This window comes from Capra hircus, chromosome 2, assembly GCF_001704415.2.
Source record: "Capra hircus breed San Clemente chromosome 2, ASM170441v1, whole genome shotgun sequence".
NCBI lineage: Eukaryota > Metazoa > Chordata > Mammalia > Artiodactyla > Bovidae > Capra > Capra hircus.
Window position 1 is genome coordinate 70,791,471 of NC_030809.1, and position 17,723 is coordinate 70,809,193.

The window sequence follows — 17,723 nt, forward strand, 5'->3', positions numbered from 1 at the left end:
TAGCCAAAAAAAACAAAACCCTATTCTAGCTTTTAAGGAACTTCCAGGATAGATGCATATACAGCACTAGAAGAGAACATTTTCAGGACTGAATAAGTACTGCTGGCGTTGAGCATTCAGAGGAGGAAGCAGTCACTATAGGCTGAGGTTTTGGGAGAGGCCTCACAGTGATGAGTGACAGCTGATTCATGAAAGAAGGTAGACCTAGGATGTGTCATGGCCAGGGAAAAAGAACACAGGACTAGGTCTAGGAATAAAACTGGTTTTGCCATTAACTAGCTTGGTTTCTTTGAAAATGAAGATACAGAAAAAAAAATCTGTCAACATCTACTCTAAACAAAACAAATTTGGTATAAGAATATTAATATTTGCAAAAATATAATTTAATGCAAAAAGAGGGATATGATACTAAGATAAGCAATTGTCTACCAGGAGGATAGAATCATCATGTACTTGTATGTATTGCCCCCTTAACCCCCCAAAAAACAACCTTGAAATATGTTAATCCCCAAACTGGGAGAATTTAAGACATCTCTCAGATAATGATGGATCAAGCATTTAAAACATTAATAAGGATAATGAATAATTGATTTGAACAACAAGAAGGGGAAACTGAAGCACAGAGCTTCAGTGAAATAGCTTGTCCAATATACTAGTGACAGCAGAGATTCAAACCCAGGAAATCTTTTGTTGCCAGCCTGTGGCTAAAGTGGAATTATGAAAATGTATTTACATAAAAGTATTAAAAACAAGTCAACTAAGCATTCAATATTCAACTCAACAAGTTTGAAAATAGATAAACCCCCCAAAGAGGAAGCAAACAAAAACTCTAAACACCCAAAGCTGATTCTTTGAAAAGCCTATAAAAATAGGTTTCTTTAAATATTGACACAGAAACTCACAGAGAATGAAAATATGAGAGAAAGAGATGTGAGTAAAGAAAGGGACATAACTAGAGAAATATCAGAGACTTTTAAAATTAGGGATGAATAGTATAAAGAATTTTTTACCAATAAACTGAAAAGTTAAAGTGTATTTTTTTCTAGAACACGAAAGTTAACAAAGTTAAAAAAAAAAAAAAAAAAGATGAACCAATACCCAATAAAGAAATGGAAAGTACTCAGGACTCTTCCAACACTCCTTTTTTCACTTACAAAAAGAGAAGGTACAGAAAATTTTATGGTGCATTTAAAAAAACCTTTAAAGAAATGATAATCCAAAGTTTTAAGAGATTTACAATTACAAGCAGAAAAAGGAAGGGAAGGAAAGCCATGAACTTTATTTTATGAAGGTATAACTACCTTTACACCAAAATGGGACAAGAGCAATACAAGAAAAGGAAAGATGAAATTTTTCGAGGTAAAATTAACAAAGTGGTCTTTAGTCTAAGATCCAGTGAAATGTGTTTGCTATGTGGAAGTAGAAGGCAGAGAGAATCTTAACTCAATGAAACTGCTGGGTTCTCCTCACTGACTAGTTTCCCAGATTATGAAGAATGAGGCATCATCATCCTGCATCATCATCCAATGCAAAGGTAATTTTTTAAATTGGATCCTTCTATGACCCAAAGAAATGAGTTTTTATTTCCCAGTGCCATTACTATCGACACTTTGCTGTTCTTCTTGACCTTAGGTAGAGTGGAACATGCCTGAGCACCATTATAACCTCACTGGGATACCACACAGTCAGTACTCTACAGGTAATCTAGTATTAGAAACTGTAAGAGTTTTGTGGGACCCAGTGCCTCCAAGCTCTTTCTACAGCAAAGCTTCAGCTAGATCAGCTATTGCACAACAGGACTGCTTTTGATTTCAGCTGCTTTTGTTCCTCCTCTTTGGTCACATGCCTTATTTTTTCTATTTTTATAGTCAACAGTTTGCTAAGTAGCAAGTTCACAAAAGGTACTTGCAGGGTGTCATTTGTCAAAAGCTCTTTTAGTTTTAATTAATTAGTTAATTTAGTCTCCTTTATGCTGTGGATAAAAAGGCTCTTTGTATCAGAGAGATGGTACTTAATATGTTTTAGCTTTTCCTGCTTTTCAACAATAATCCAACTGATAAGAGTTTTAAGAGCCATTTCATTTTATAGCATATGTATATAATTATATAATTTTCTATTTGCCTATGGAAGACAGCATTGAATATTCATTAGGAATAAAGGCTTTGGAGTCAGAAAAGATGGGATTTAAGTCTTGGCTCTAATAGAAAATGGTGTGGAAATAAACACACCCAGTTGTTAATAGAGGTTACCTCTGGAGGCTGACAGGCACTCCACTTTTACTTTACCCCTTCTGGATTTAATGAGCATATGAACTTTTTTAACTTGAAAAGAAGAGAAGGGAAGGAAAGGAATAGGAAGAGAGCTAATTTTGTGACTAGAGGCACACAATTCTGCCTCTCTGTACTGCAGGTTACTCACGCATTATATAGAGAATACTGAAGGAGTATTATGAGGAATACAGGAGGTAAATGCATATAAAACATTTTGCGCTTCACTTGGCACAAATTCAGCATCCAATAACTGTTCACTGTTCAGTTCAGTTCAGTCGCTCAGTCATGTCCGACTCTGCAACGGCATGAATCGCAGCACGCCAGGCCTCCCTGTCCATCACCAACTCCCGGAGTTCACTCAGACTCATCCATCGAGTCAGTGATGCCATCCAGCCATCTCATCCTCTGTCGTCCCCTTCTCCTCCTGCCCCCAATCCCTCCCAGCATCAAAGTCTTTTCCAATGAGTCAACTCTTCGCATGAGGTGGCCAAAGTACTGGAGTTTCAGCTTTAGCATCATTCCTTCCAAAGAAATCCCAGGGCTGATCTTCAGAATGGACTGGTTGGATCTCCTTGCAGTCCAAGGGACTCTCAAGAGTCTTCTCCAACACTACAGTTCAAAAGCATCAATTCTTTGGCGCTCAGCCTTCTTCACAGTCCAACTCTCACATCCATACATGATCACAGGAAAAACCATAGCCTTGACTAGATGGACCTTAGTCGGCAAAGTAATGTCTCTGCTTTTGAATATGCTATCTAAGTTGGTCATAACTTTTCTTCCAAGGAGTAAGCGTCTAAAATTTCATGGCTTCAATCACCATCTGCAGTGATTTTGGGGCCCTAAAAAATAAAGCCTGACACTGTTTCCACTGTTTCCCCATCTATTTCCCATGAAGTGATGGGACCAGGTGCCATGATCTTCGTTTTCTGAATGTTGAGCTTTCACTTTCATCAAGAGGATTTTTAGTTCCACTTCGCTTTCTGCCATAAGGGTGGTGTCATCTGCATATCTGAGGTTATTGATATTTCTCCCAGCAATTTTGATTCCAGCTTGTGTTTGTTTCTTCCAGTCCAGCGTTTCTCATGATGTACTCTGCATGTAAGTTAAATCAGCAGGGTGACAATATACAGCCTTGACGCACTCCTTTTCCTATCTGAAACCAGTCTGTTGTTCCGTGTCCAGTTCTAACTGTTGCTTCCTGACCTACATACAGATTTCTCAAGAGGCTGGTCAGCTGGTCTGGTATTCCCATCTCTTTCAAAATTTTCCACAGTTTATTGTGATCCACACAGTCAAAGGCTTGGCATAGTCAATAAAGCAGAAATAGATGTTTTTCTGGAACTCTCTTGCTTGTTCCATGATCCAGAGGATGTTGGCAATTTGATCTCTGGTTCTTCTGCCTTTTCTAAAACCAGCTTGAACATCAGGAAGTTCATGGTTCACGTATTGCTGAAACCTGGCTTGGAGAATTTTGAGCATTACTTTACTAGCATGTGAGATGAGTGCAATTGTGCGGCAGTTTGAGAATTCTTTGGCATTGCCTTTCTTTGGGATTGGAATGAAAACTGACCTTTTCCGGTCCTGTGGCCACTGCTGAGTTTTCCAAATTTGCTGGCATGTTGAGTGCAGCACTTTCACAGCATCATCTTTCAGGATTTGAAACAGCTCAGCTGGAATTCCATCACCTCCACTAGCTTTCTTTGTAGTGATGCTTTCTAAGGCCCACTTGACTTCACATTCCAGGATGTCTGGCTCTAGATGCGTGATCACACCATCATGATTATCTGGGTCATGAAGATCTTTTTTGTACAGTTCTTCTGTGTGTTCTTGCCATCTCTTCTTAATATCTTCTGCTTCTGTTAGGTCCATACCGTTTCTGACCTTTATCGAGCCCATCTTTGCATGAAATGTTCCCTTGGTATCTCTAATTTTCTTGAAGAGATCTCTAGTCTTTCCCATTCTGTTGTTTTCCTCTATTTCTTTGCATTGATCGCTGAAGAAGGCTTTCTTATCTCTTCTTGGTATTCTTTGGAACTCTGCATTCAGATGCTTATATCTTTCCTTTTCTCCTTTGTTTTTCGCCTCTCTTGTTTTCACTGTTACCCCTAGGCAAAATACTTAACTCAATATTTGCCATATAATAAGTGCTCAAAAAATGGTAAGTAGTCAAGCAAACAAAATATGATAAGCATTCCTTCTTTTTTTCCCAGTTTTATTGAGATATAACTGTATAAGTTTAAGGCATACAGTATAATGATTTGACTTACAGTCATCATGAAATTACGACCACAGTAAGTTTAGTGAACACGCATCATCTCATATAGATAGAAAATTTAAAAAATCGAAAAAAAATTTATTTGTGATGAGAACTCTTAGGATTTACTCTCTTATAAGTTTGTATATGTAACTTACCAGAGTTAGTTTTACGTTATATCACAGTGTTAATTGTACATTATAAGATAAGTACTTACTTATCGTATAACTGGACGTTTGTACCTTTTAAGTAACTTTCATCCAATTCCTCCTTTCTCTTCCCTCCTCTGGTAACCACAATCTGATCTCTTTTTCTATGAGTTTGTTTTTGAAATAAACTGGAGCTACAACATTGTTAGTACATGACACAGTAATTCAGTATCTCTATATATTTCAAAATTGTCACTACAATAAGTAATTACCATCTGTCACAATACAAGATATTACATAGTTATTGACTATTTCCATACACTATACATTTCATACCCATGATTCATTTATTTTGTAACTGGAAGTTTGTTCCTCTTAATTTTCCTCACTTATTTCTCTCCTCTTATCCCCACCCCCGCAAAGGATAGGTATTCTTACTAAGTACGTTTTAAATTTTATTTTTCTTGTTCTTGTCTATATCTGGAAAGTTTTCCTTGTATTTTGCTTTGTTATTTGCAGTTGGTTCTTTGTTTTTAAAAAAATAAAGTCCCAAATTGAAGGACAGTTTTTGAATTGGCTTAAACTCTTCAAAAGTGTTAATGTCATAAAAATAAAGATTGAGAAGCTATTGATGCTAATTTTCTGATACCTATCATTGAATATTCATTAATATCTGAAGTCATGTTAAAATAATTAGTTACTAAATAAATGTAGAAACCCTGTGATCCATTGTTAATATAATATAAACTGATGTGACTGTCCTGAAGGATAATTTGGCCAAATCTTTCAAAACAGAAATGAATATATCCCTTGACTCAAAAATTCCACTTCTAAGAAATTATCCTATAAAGATGCTTCCATTTGTGTGAAATGAAATGATACAAATAAAACAATGTATTCTTTGTGTGAACAAAGTTTAGAAACTTGCTGGACCATCAGTAATGTGATACTTAAATAAATTATAATACACTCAAACAATACAATAAAATGGACTTACTATACGGCTTTAAGTGTACTTTTCTGGAAGGAATTCCAAGAGATAGGAAGCTAAGAGAATAAGGCAAAGTAAAGAACATTGGGTAGAATATGCCCCCATTTGTGTGTGGGGGAAATGTATGTATGTATGCATATGTATGCATTGATTTTTATATGCATCTATTTATAGTTTATATTAAAATATATTACTATATATATTTGTGGGTCTTCCCAGCACTAGTGATAAGGAATCTGCCTGCTGATGCAGGGGATGCTAGAGATGCAGGTTTGATCCCTGGGTTGGGAAGATCCCTTGCAGTAGAAAATGGCAACCTGCTCCAGTGTTCTTGCCTGGAAAATTCCACGGACAGAGGAGCCTGGTGGGCTGCAGTCCATGGGGTTGCAAAGACTCAGACACGGCTGACCAACTGAGTACATGTGCATACCTATAGTTGTATACTTGTATATGTCTACATACTTTTTAATACATTGATATATGTATGTATGTGTAAATACATAGCATACCTCTAATGATGCTTTTTTAAAAAATTGAGGATACTGTTAGCTCTGGAAAGGAAACTGATTTACTGGGAGTTAGAGAGTGGGTGTGACTTATTTATCTTGGTATGTACCATTTTGTATTTTGTGCAATGTACAGGTATTATGTGTTAAAAAAACACTAAAGAATGGAGACAATGGAGAATGTTGGAGAGGCAATATGAAATCAGTTGAAAGAAGTGAACATTTGTTAATAACATGAGTACAAGCAGATGGAAAGAGAACTGCACTGAACAATTCTCCAAATATAGAAACCATCTACTGGAGAAAGTCAGACAAACATGGCATGTCCAAAAATCTGTTTCCAGTTTAAAGCTTATCTTTTCATGGAGTAAGGATGTTCGCATGATTCATTTCTTCATTTAAAAAAAAAAAAAAAACCTAAGGTAAAGGGGTTAATTTTATTGTACATGAATTAAACTTCAATTAAAAATATAATGAATTTTTAAGAGATTAATAATGATGACTCATTCATACCATGGAATACTGCTCAGCAATAGATAGAAAGGAAGTATTGATACATATACAAGTTGGATGAATCATCCATGCATTGTGCTCATTGAAAAAAGCTTGTCTCAAGAGGTTCCATGCTTTAAGATTCCATTTATATGGCTTTCTCAGAGACAAACTGTAAAAAAGAAGAAAGATAAATGGTTTTCAGGGGCTGCGAGTGAGTGACTATAGAGAGATGATAGGAGAGAGTCTTTTTTGGAGGGTGGATGATGGGATGGTTCTATATCCTGGTCATGGAGGTAATTGCAGGAATCTATACATGTGTTAAAATTCATAGAACTTTACCTCAAAAGCAAAAAATCAAAATAGTTACATAATAATATATAAACTAAAAATGTTTTAGGTTAAAATGCACACACACACTTAAATGTGGGAGTTCTTGCAAGAGCTATCTCCAAGCTAGAGTTCATAACTTTAGCATTTAAATTTTGCTTCTATACCAAGAGTCAGCAGGGTTTGGCTGGTGATTTGATATTGTGACAATATTGTCCTACTCAACATGACAACCCTAACCCTCTCCATGATTCTCTTAGAGTCAGGGAGTATATAATAATTCCAGAGTCTCATCATTACAGGAACATGGTGGCTACACATTATAATTTCCCTCCCATGTGAATGCACCAGCAAAGTTGACATTGGTGGGTGGTCATGACACACCCTGTAACACAGTTTTATGGTTCATTGTTACAACACACCTTAGGTGCCAGTATGAAGATGACTCAACGGAAGTAAGGATTCCAGGGCAGTGTCAGATCTGAAAAAGCAATCCCAGCACCAGTTCCTTGTCTCACAGTGGCTTGGCAACTTCACCTGTCTCCAAAGTAGAGAGGAAAATCAAGTCAAACAGGCCTTCCTGAAACATGGCGTGAAACACCACATGTCACCTTTGTTCCTGGAGGAGACACTAAACAAGTACTTGTTGAGGTAAATTATTACATATTCTCCCCATTTCTCACCTAAGCAGTCGGAAGTTAACTATCTTCCTGAAGACATGGAAAGAGCAAAACAGCTACCTGGCATTCTTATATTTCCCCTGCTGGTAATTCTTTCATAGCCTACTTATTTTACACATTTCTTCTAGACTTCAACTTAAATAGCTCTAGGAAAAGCCACTTGTTGTAGAGCAAAATGGGCTGATGGTTCGAATTATCCATCCACAGAAGAAGTGATCCTGAAGAGAAAGCTGCATAAAGGATTTCCTAGTTGAAAAGGCTCTGGAATCAATGTCTAGAATTTGGATCTCAACTCTGAAGTGCATCAGCTGTGTGACCTTAGGTAAGTAACTAAACTTCTCTGGCCTCAGTTTTCTCTCTGTTCATTATAGGTGCTAAAGGAGCCTACTGAACTGGGGGTAAGATTAAATCACATAATGGCTATAATGCGTCTAGTAGGAGGTTTGTGTGTGTGCTAAGTTGCTCAGTTGTATCTGACTGTGTAACCCCAGGGATTGTAACCCACCAGGCTCCTCTGTCCATAGAATTCTCCAGGCAGAAATATTGGAGTGGGTTGCCATTTCTTCTCCAGGATATCTTCCTGACCCAGGGATCAAACCTGCATTTCCTACATCTGCATTGGCAGGCGGATTCTTTACCAGTGCACCACCTGAGAAGCCCAATAAACAGCTTAGAGAGGCTTAATGCATATTCAGGATGTGTGAACTGTTTTCACATGATAAGTCATTAACGTGACCAGGAAAGGGTGGGACTTTCCAGGAAGGTGTTTAAATTCCTTTTGCTGCCCAGTTCATCTAATGTGTTTAGGGTGACCTACAACACTCCCAGGGTCTGCTGCCTGCTTCCCTGTTGGCATGGTGTCCTGTTCCCTCATGTTCTTTGCTGATCTGCCAATCAATCTGGGAATCTTATCGTCCCAGAGTTATTAGTGACTTTGACTTCTCCACTTAGAGAATGATGGCTTAAAAAGTTATCTTAGGCTGGGAGCAGCTGGGGCCAATCAGCAGTCTTCAGGTAGCAGTTCTTAACACACAAGTCAGCCCCACAGCCTGGGCTATGACCCCACCGTGAACTGGCCACCACCTTGTGCTCCCTTCTCATGATCCAGTGTCCTTGTACACATTGATGATACTCATCTTTCTGCTTGCCTTCCTTTTCTCTCCTTTCTTCCCAGATCAGAGTGGAATCAGTTCAGTCACTCAGTTGTGTCCGACATTTGCAACCCCATGAACTTCAACATGCCAGGCCACCCTGTCCATCACCAACTCCCAGAGTCCACCCAAACCCAATCCAACCATCTCATCCTCTGTCATCCCTTCTCCTCCTGCCCTCAATCTTTCCCAGGATCAGGGTCTTTTCCAGTGAGTCAGCTCTTCACATCAGGTGGCCAAAGTATTGGAGTTTCAGCTTCAACATCAGTCCTTCCAATGAACACCCAGGACTGATCTTTAGGATGGACTGGTTGGATCTCCTTGCAGTCCAAGGGACTCTCAAGAGTCTTCTCCAACACCACAGTTCAAAAGCATCAGTTCTTTGGTGCTCAGCTTTCTTTATAGTCCAACTCTCACATCCATACATGACCACAGGAAAAACCATAGCCTTGACTACTTATGTTGGCAAAGTAATGTCTCTGCTTTTCAATATGCTATCTAGGTTGGTCATAACTTTCCTTCCAAGGTGTAATCGTCTTTTAATTTCATGGCTGCACTCACCATCTGCAGTGATTTTGGAGCCCAGAAAAATTAAGTCTAACACTGTTTCCACTGTTTCCACTGTTTCCCCATCTATTTCCCATGAAGTGATGGGACTGGATACCATGATCTTAGTTTTCTGAATGTTGAGCTTTAAGCCAACTATTTTACTCTCTTTCACTTTCATCAAGAGGCTTTTCAGTTCCTCTTCACTTTCTGCCAAAAGGGTGGTGTCATCTGCATATCTGAGGTTATTGATATTTCTCCTAGCAATCTTGATTCCAGCTTGTGTTTCTTCCAGCCCAGCATTTCTCATGATGTACTCTGCATATAAGTTAAATCAACAGGGTGACAATATACAGCCTTGATGTACTCCTTTTCCTATTTGGAACCAGTCTGTTGTTCCATGTCCAGTTCTAACTGTTGCTTTCTGATTTCTCGAGAGGCAGGTCAGGTGGTCTGGTATTCCCATCTCTTTCAGGATTTTCCACAGTCTATTGTGATCCACACAGTCAAAAGCTTTGGCATAATCAATAAAGCAGAAATAGATGTTTTTCTGGAACTCTCTTGCTTTTTCAATGATCCAGCAGATATTGGCAATTTGATCTCTGATTCCTCTGCCTTTTCTAAAACCAGCTTGAACATCTGGAAGTTCATGGTTCATGTATTGCTGAAGCCTGCCTTGGAGAATTTTAAGCATTACTAGTGTGTGAAATGAGGGCATTTGAGCATTCTTTGGCATTGCCTTTCTTTGGGATTGGAATGAAAACTGACCTTTTCCAGTCCTGTGGCCACTGCTGAGTTTTCCAAATTTGCTGGCATGTTGAGTGCAGCACTTTCACAGCATCATCTTTCAGGATTTGAAATAGCTCAACTGGAATTCCATCACCTCCACTAGCTTTGTTTGTAGTGATGTTTCCTAATAATAGAGTGGAATAGTGCTAATTAAAGCCTTATAGGAATAGTGCCAATGAGGAACTTTCCAGATCTGGGCTTAGTCCAGAGAAGACTCACTAATAAAGATCTACTGGGAACTTCCCTGGAAGTTCAGTGGCCAAGATTTCACCTTCCAATGCAAGGAGTGTGGGGCTCAATGCCTAGTCAGGAAGCTAAGATCCCACATGCCTTGCAACCAAAAAACCAAAATGTAAAACAGAAGCAATATTGAACAAATTCAATAAGAACTTTAAGAAGGGTCCACATAAAAATAAATCTTAAAAAGATTGACTGTACACTCTGGGAGCCTGTAGGTAACTGCTGCTTCCATTGATGTTTGCTATTTATTGCTTCCTCATAATCTTTGGGAGAAGGCAGTGGCACCCCACTCCAATACTCTTGCCTGGAAAATCCCATGGACAGAGAATCCTGGTAGGCTGCAGTCCATGGGGTTGCGAAGTCAGACACGACTGAGTGACTTCACTTTCACTTTTTACTTTTATGCATTGGAGAAGGAAATGGCAACCCACTCCAATACTCTAGCCTGGAGAATCCCAGGGATGGCAGAGCCTGGTGAGCTGCTGTCCATGGGGTCACACAGAGTTGGACATGACTGAAGCAACTTAGCAGCAGCAGCAGCATAATCTTTGAGTGGCTGTCTTGCCAGTTTAGGAAGGCTAAGGAAAAATTACTTTGCCAACAATGGTCCATCTAGTCAAGGCTATGGTTTTTCCAGTGGCCATATATGGATGTGAGAGTTGGACTGTGAAGAAAGCTGATCACTGAAGAATTGATGCTTTTGAACTGTGGTGTTGGAGAAGACTCTTGAGAGTCCCTTGGACTGCAAGGAGATCCAACCAGTTCATTCTAAAGGAGATCAGTCCTGGGTGTTCTTTGGAAGGAATGATGCTAAAGCTGAAACTCCAGTATTTTGGCCACCTCATGCGAAGAGTTGACTCATTGGAAAAAACTCTGATGCTGGCAGGGATTGGGGCCAGGAGAAAGGAACAACAGAGGATGAGATGGCTGGATGGCATCACTGACTCGATGGACGTGAGTTTGAGTGAACTCCGGGAGTTGGTGATGGACAGGGAGGCCTGGGGTGCTGCAATTCATGGAGTCGCAAAGAGTCAGACACGACTAAGTGACTGAACTAAACTGAAGGAAAAATTCCTATAAATGTTATTTTCTACCACATGATATATTTACTATTTTGCTTGAAATTTTTATTTTTATATTTCTTATAAAAATATAAATAAAATCACTACTGTTTTCAGGCCAAACAGATTATTGTGCAACAGTCTACTGTTTATAAGAGTATCACACAAGTTGGAAGGGTTAATCCTAGAAAAATTTGACACAACACTATAATAACACAGTATTAATAATGGAACTAGGAATGAAAAAAGAATCCATTAAGTCTTCGGAATCTGAATATGTGATGGTGCACAGCAAGGGGGAATGAAGGATGCAGATGGAATGAAAATTGCCAAGGGGCTGACTTCAAAGAACTGATATTTTCCTGATTATCTGGTTCAGTTGCATGAAATCACAAATCCAGGGAGGCAGAAAAGGAAGTTAGGCAGAAATTTGAAGGAGCTTTACAGGAAACCCCGCTCCTCTTCTCAGCAGATTTCTCTAGCTATTGTTCTATTAGTCTCTCTCCCTTCATTGCTTAACTTATTGAAAGAATTGTCTATGTTCTCTGCCCAGCCTTTCCTCACTTCTCATTCATGACTTAATCTATGATGTTTTTGCCTTCACGTTGAAGGCAAACACAATTGAAACTGTGTTTCCCAAGGTCACCAATTACCTCTTTGTCGCTAAATCCAGTGAGTATTTTTTGCCTTCTTCTCTTAGAGATCTCTGATAGCTCCTCTGTCCCAAGATAATTGTACTTACTTTGATTTGTGTGGTTTTACACTTCCCCACTTCTCCTTCAGCCTCTATGGATGTTCCTCCTGGAGTTCAGTGCTTCCCTTGCCTTTCCCCTGAATAATACTTATGATTGGCCTTCCACTTCTTCTACAGACTATTAAAAATCATCTACATCCACTATCTCAATGAGAAGGCATATGTTGATGACTCCTAAATATTAAATATCTTCCAGCCCAAAGTTTCCACCTGAATTTCCAATCTTCATATCCATGTGCCTTCTGAAACCTCCACTTGGTTGTTTCAAAAACAGCTTCATTTTAGACTCTGATACTCCAGTATGGGTGTAAATGGCTAATTTGGGGGGGAGGTGATCTCTGGAGGCTTTCTAAGGGAATGAGAAATGAGACAGGAAAAGAAAGAGAATCAGCAGAGGATGTGTCAACGAACAGCTATTGTGGTTGATACCTGAGGCTTAGTCTCATGGGACCCTCTAAACACTGGATGGAAGATGCCTCAGAAATGGTATGTAGAAAGACAAGAAAAATTTCCTTGCAGTCCAGTGGTTAGGACTCTGCAATTTCATTGCCGAGGGCCCAAGTTCCATCTCTGATGGGGGAACTGAGATCACAAAAGCTGTGAGGTGGAGGCAAAAAGAGAAAGATAGCTGAGACTGTGATTCATCAGTCCCTGTACCTCACTGTGGTTGGTCACTCTTGGGACATCAACTCCCTGAAACTTTGTAGCTGACTACATGTACCCTAAAGCAAAACTCACTTTAGTGAGCAAGGAATAACCTCAGGCAGAGAGATGCAGATGCTTTCTTCACATACAGGAACTTGTTCAGTCACTAAGTCATATCTGACTCTTTGTGACCCCGTGAACGTCAGGCTTTCCTTTCCTACACTATCTCGCAGAATTTGCTCAAATTCATGTCCTTGAATAGTAGGCCTCAGGGACACAACTAGGTCATTGCCAGTGTCCACTACACACCTCAAGTCAACATGTCCCAAACTGAATTCCAGATCTTAGACTCAATTTTGCTCTTCCTTCTGGGTCCCCCATTTCAATAGATGACCTCACTATCAACCTAGTGTCCAAGCCAGAGACTTGAGCAATCTCAGTATCAGGCTAAAGTCCCCCCTCTCCTTTCCTACACCATCCACATATCATGTCCTGTCAATTCTACCTTCTAGAATTTTCTTGAATCTGCCCTCTTGTACATTCCACAGCCAGTACGTGATCTCAGAGGACCATTGTCTCTTTCTTGGATAGCTACATAGATCCTGCTTTGGAGTTTTAATCTCCTATCTCCAGACTTTGTCTTTCTCAATCTGTTTTCAACATAGCAACCAGAGTGGCCTCCAGAAACAAATTCAGTCATGCCACTTTCCTGCTAAAGATTATTCAATGACTATTTCCATAAAGATAGAGGTCACACTTCGTAACATGGTTTACTAGACTTTCCATGATGTTGCATTTGCTTACCCCTTTAACCTCAAGCCACATACCTTTCCTCTTCATTTATTCCCTAAAAAACACAAAAACAAAAACACTTCTCTCCTTCACCCCTGCATGTAACTTTATATTCTCAGTGCTTTCAAATATGCCATATGCTCTCTAGCCCCTGGGACTTTGCTCATTCCATCATCCACTGATTAAGTCCTGTTTTTCCTGAGATCACAATTCCAGGTTGATTCTTTTAGGAAGTCTTCCCTGATTTCCTCCAGTGTAAGATTAGTTAGGGCTTCCTGGGTAGCTCAGCTGGTAAAGAATCCACCTGCAATGCAGGAGACCCTGATTTGATTCCTGGGTTGAGAATTTCCCCTGGAGAAGGGATAGGCTACCCACTCCAGTATTCTTGGGTTTCCGTGGTGGTAAAGAATGGTAAAGAATCCATCTATAATGCCAGAGACCTGGGTTCGATCCCTGAGTTGGGAAGATTCCCCTGGAGGAGGGCATGGCAACCCATTCTAGTATTCTTGCCTGGAGAATCCCCAGGGACAGAAGAACCTGGTAGGCTATAGTCCACCAGGGGTCGCAGAGTCAGACACGACTGAGCGACTAAGCACACACGCACATAAGCTTAGTACCCTATGTGTCCTCAGTTTGGTATTTCTCACACTGAATTGTAGGCTGTTTACCTGCTAGATTCAGCTGTCTCCTCCAATAACAAAAGCTCTATTAAATAGGTCTTTTAAGTGGATCAAATAAGTAGATTAGGTGTCATCAGCACATTGCATGGTGTGGCACATAGTAGAAAATGATACATATTTGTTGAAAAACATCTCTCCATGCTATGGCAAAGCAATAAATTTGTAAACTTGGCTGGCTGTTGACTCTTTTCCAAATGCCTGAAATCTGAGAACCAATGCAGTTTTTGTATCTAAATGTCACATAGCAAAGAGAGGCCTCTCTTTGAAGCCAATGGGCCCAAAGAGAATCTGCTATCAATAGACATACCTCCCACCTGCTGCTGGAGGAATTTATCACAACTCTGAAGAGTATCCAAGAAGATATGTTTCCCAGAAAAATCAAACCACTGATCTTTCCAGAGCCCCTCCTTTTAGGAACCCAGTACAAAATCAGTCTATTCATCTTTCTGGTAATGATTTTTTTCCCTCCTCAAAGCACTCAATTCACTTTCCATCATTGGCATGTAATCCAGAAATAAAAAAGGTCAGTCTAGTACAACTCATTTCCAAAAAGGGAAAGTGTGGACACCCCGAAAGAAAAGCTCTGAATTAAGTATTCCCCAAAATAAATCGGGGTATATGAAAAGACCTATTCAGCAGATCATACCTCTTTTTATTGTTTATTATAAACATATCTCCCCAATAGAAAGAGTTAGATTTGAAAACAGCGTTCTGGGACAGTCTTTATAATTATATCGCTGGTTTCAAATCTGAACATTTCTTCTTATTCTGTTTTTTAATAAAATTCTACTCAGGGGTGCTAATATTTAAGCCATTTTTTAAACCCCAAAACTCCCACTGTGTGGTGTGTATAGTCAAAAACAACAACCAGAGACCCTGTGAACAAGTAACATAAGTGAGAAATAAACCTTTGTTACTTTAGCCACTAGGTTGGAAGGCTTTTATGTGTGTGTGATTTCTTTAATTAATTTTTTTTTGGCTGCTCTGGGTCTCTGTTGCCACCTGCGGGCTTAGTTATCCCATGGCATGTGGGATCTTAGTTCCCCAAGCAGGGATCAAACCCGCGTCCCCTGCAAGGCAGATTCTTAACTGCTGGACCACCAGGGAAGTCCCTTGAGGGGGTTTTTGTTCCTATAGAAGTGATTATTCCCTTTCAGCCCTCTGAATTCAAACCTCACTGAGAAGTGGACACAAGAATCAGACAGCTGAAAAACAAAATAATCAAAGGGACTGTTTGGAGAATGGGTATTAACCAAAATTCAGTTCCCTGATGACTTTCCCTACAGATTGACTAAACTTCAAGTCTCCTCATTCCAGCCAGATCCTGACATAGAAAGCTTATGCCATGGAGAAATAGAATGAGAGATGCTCGAGGAGAGGTGGGGCAGAGAAGCAACAATGAGGTACAGGGGCTAAGCTGAGCATACCGAATGCCTGCTCCCTATCACCAGTCTGGGAAGGCACCCCTCCAAGGGAAGAATTTCCATCCTTTCCCTTTCTAAGGTGGAAAAACCAACAGTTGAAATAATGGAATGTTGATCCAATTAAGCAGAAAAGCTAAAGAAACTCAAAGGGCTTTCTTTCACCTAGTTTTGCAAATGACCAGTAATGGGACTTCCATGATGGTCCAGTGGTGATGAATCTGCCTTCCAATTTCGGGGACATGGGTTTGATCCCTAGTCAGGGGACTAAGATCCCACATGCTGCAGGGCAACTACGCCTGCACACCAAAACTAGAGAAGCCCATGTACCTCAATTAGAGAAACCCCTGTACTGTGACAAAGAGCTGTGCAGTGCAATGACTACCCAGCACAGCTAAATAATAATAGTAAAAAATAAAAATTATAAAACAAAGTTTCACAGTAAGGTAATTTATTATAAATAAATAAAATTTTATTGTAGGTTGTAGATGCTAAATTCATGCAATGTGGACTCTGGGAGATAGGGTGCAAGGCCATCTATCTTCAGGGAAAGCAGGACCTTGTACGTACGTTTTGGGTTTCATGGGAAGCTGGGTTAAAAACAAAACAAAACTCTATCTGGTTAATAATGGGTGGATCTGAGCTCTAAGACCAGCTCTGAGGGAGAAAACATCCCAACAGACAGCCTGGATTCCTAGTTGGAGGAATGTGAAAGAAAAAGAGACAGTCCTATTATTTTGGCTCAGTATAGAGAAAGGGCTCTGGGTCCGATTAGAGGCACATCAGCCTCAGAGATTGTAGAAGCTCATGATAAAAGCACGTCTTTTACCCAACATTCGCCTTCCTCAATTGTTACTTCCCTCTTTTACCAAGTGAACAGTGTTTATTCATTTAAATCTGGGCTTTGATGGACTTTAGCTTTAAGTTCATAACAAAATAATAAATTGCTGAGGACAAGGGCCATCCAGTTTGGAGCAGGAGGAGAAGCATGATGCAGTGATACCTTGGAAAAAACAACCAGCTTATCCTATGATTGTCATGTGGGATGTATCAGCTGAGTAACAAACGTGTTTGACTTCCAAAGCAACAAAATGCCTTCGGCCTCTGCCAAGTTGTAAAACATACAACATACACACACACTTGTAGAGAAGAGTCAAGATAGTTAGAGGTAGGTAGATAGAAAGAAGGAAGGAAGGGGGAATGTTTCTCTCCTTTTTTTTAACATTCTATAAACTGTATAACAAATTGAGTCAGTTTGGGTCAAATACCTTTTTTATGTGTCACAACTAAGAAACCACGAGGTCATCATATGAAAAGGAAGAGTCTGGCGTTACATCTGAAACTGTAATTATCTTCCTTGCATGAACATTGGGAAAAGGTTTTCATGTTAGTTTATTTTTGTCAAACATTCTGCTTCAGCTGATCCTAAGACATCTGAATGAACTACACAGAAGTTAAGGACCTGCCAGGAGAGTAAGCATACATCATTGAGATTGCCATTGAAACTCTTTCTTTTACATAAAACTTTTCTACTGTTTGTTCATTTCCTTCACAGTTTCTTGTTTACTATATGGAAGCATGACTAAAATTACTGGAAAAGTATTCTTGGGACCTATTTTTCCCTTCTGAGGTTACCCAGTTAGTAGCTGATTATGAATGAATGTTATTTTTTCCCTGGAAAATATAAATAGTTTAGATGGATTAAATAATAATCCTTTAATGTTATATTACCTTATTCTGATATGGCAGATTTCAGTTTAGGTATGGTTTATAAATTTTATTAAATAGATGTTTCGGAGAGCTATGATTAGCTTTCAGGAAATTTTTAGACAGAGACCTATATATGTGCTTGAAAAGCTCCTTCATTAATGAACACCTGTTACGAATAGTTTTAATTTCAGGTCAAAATTTATGATTTGTGGTTTCTGCCTGTCGTCAAGCAGTCTATCTATGCTATAAAGTTCGCTGTGAC

At 39.5% G+C, this 17,723-nt stretch overlaps 1 long non-coding RNA gene across 1 annotated transcript in view; it reads left to right on the plus strand.

Annotated features, from left to right (window-relative positions):
- The window catches only part of LOC102176740, a 49,425-nt gene continuing 31,953 nt past the window's right edge, over nt 252–17,723 (plus strand). The window contains exons 1-5 of the long non-coding RNA XR_001296618.2: nt 252–1,534; nt 1,633–1,699; nt 6,307–6,592; nt 7,420–7,643; nt 7,880–7,994. This is a non-coding gene — a long non-coding RNA (uncharacterized LOC102176740). The remainder of the gene's footprint in view (nt 1,535–1,632; nt 1,700–6,306; nt 6,593–7,419; nt 7,644–7,879; nt 7,995–17,723) is intronic.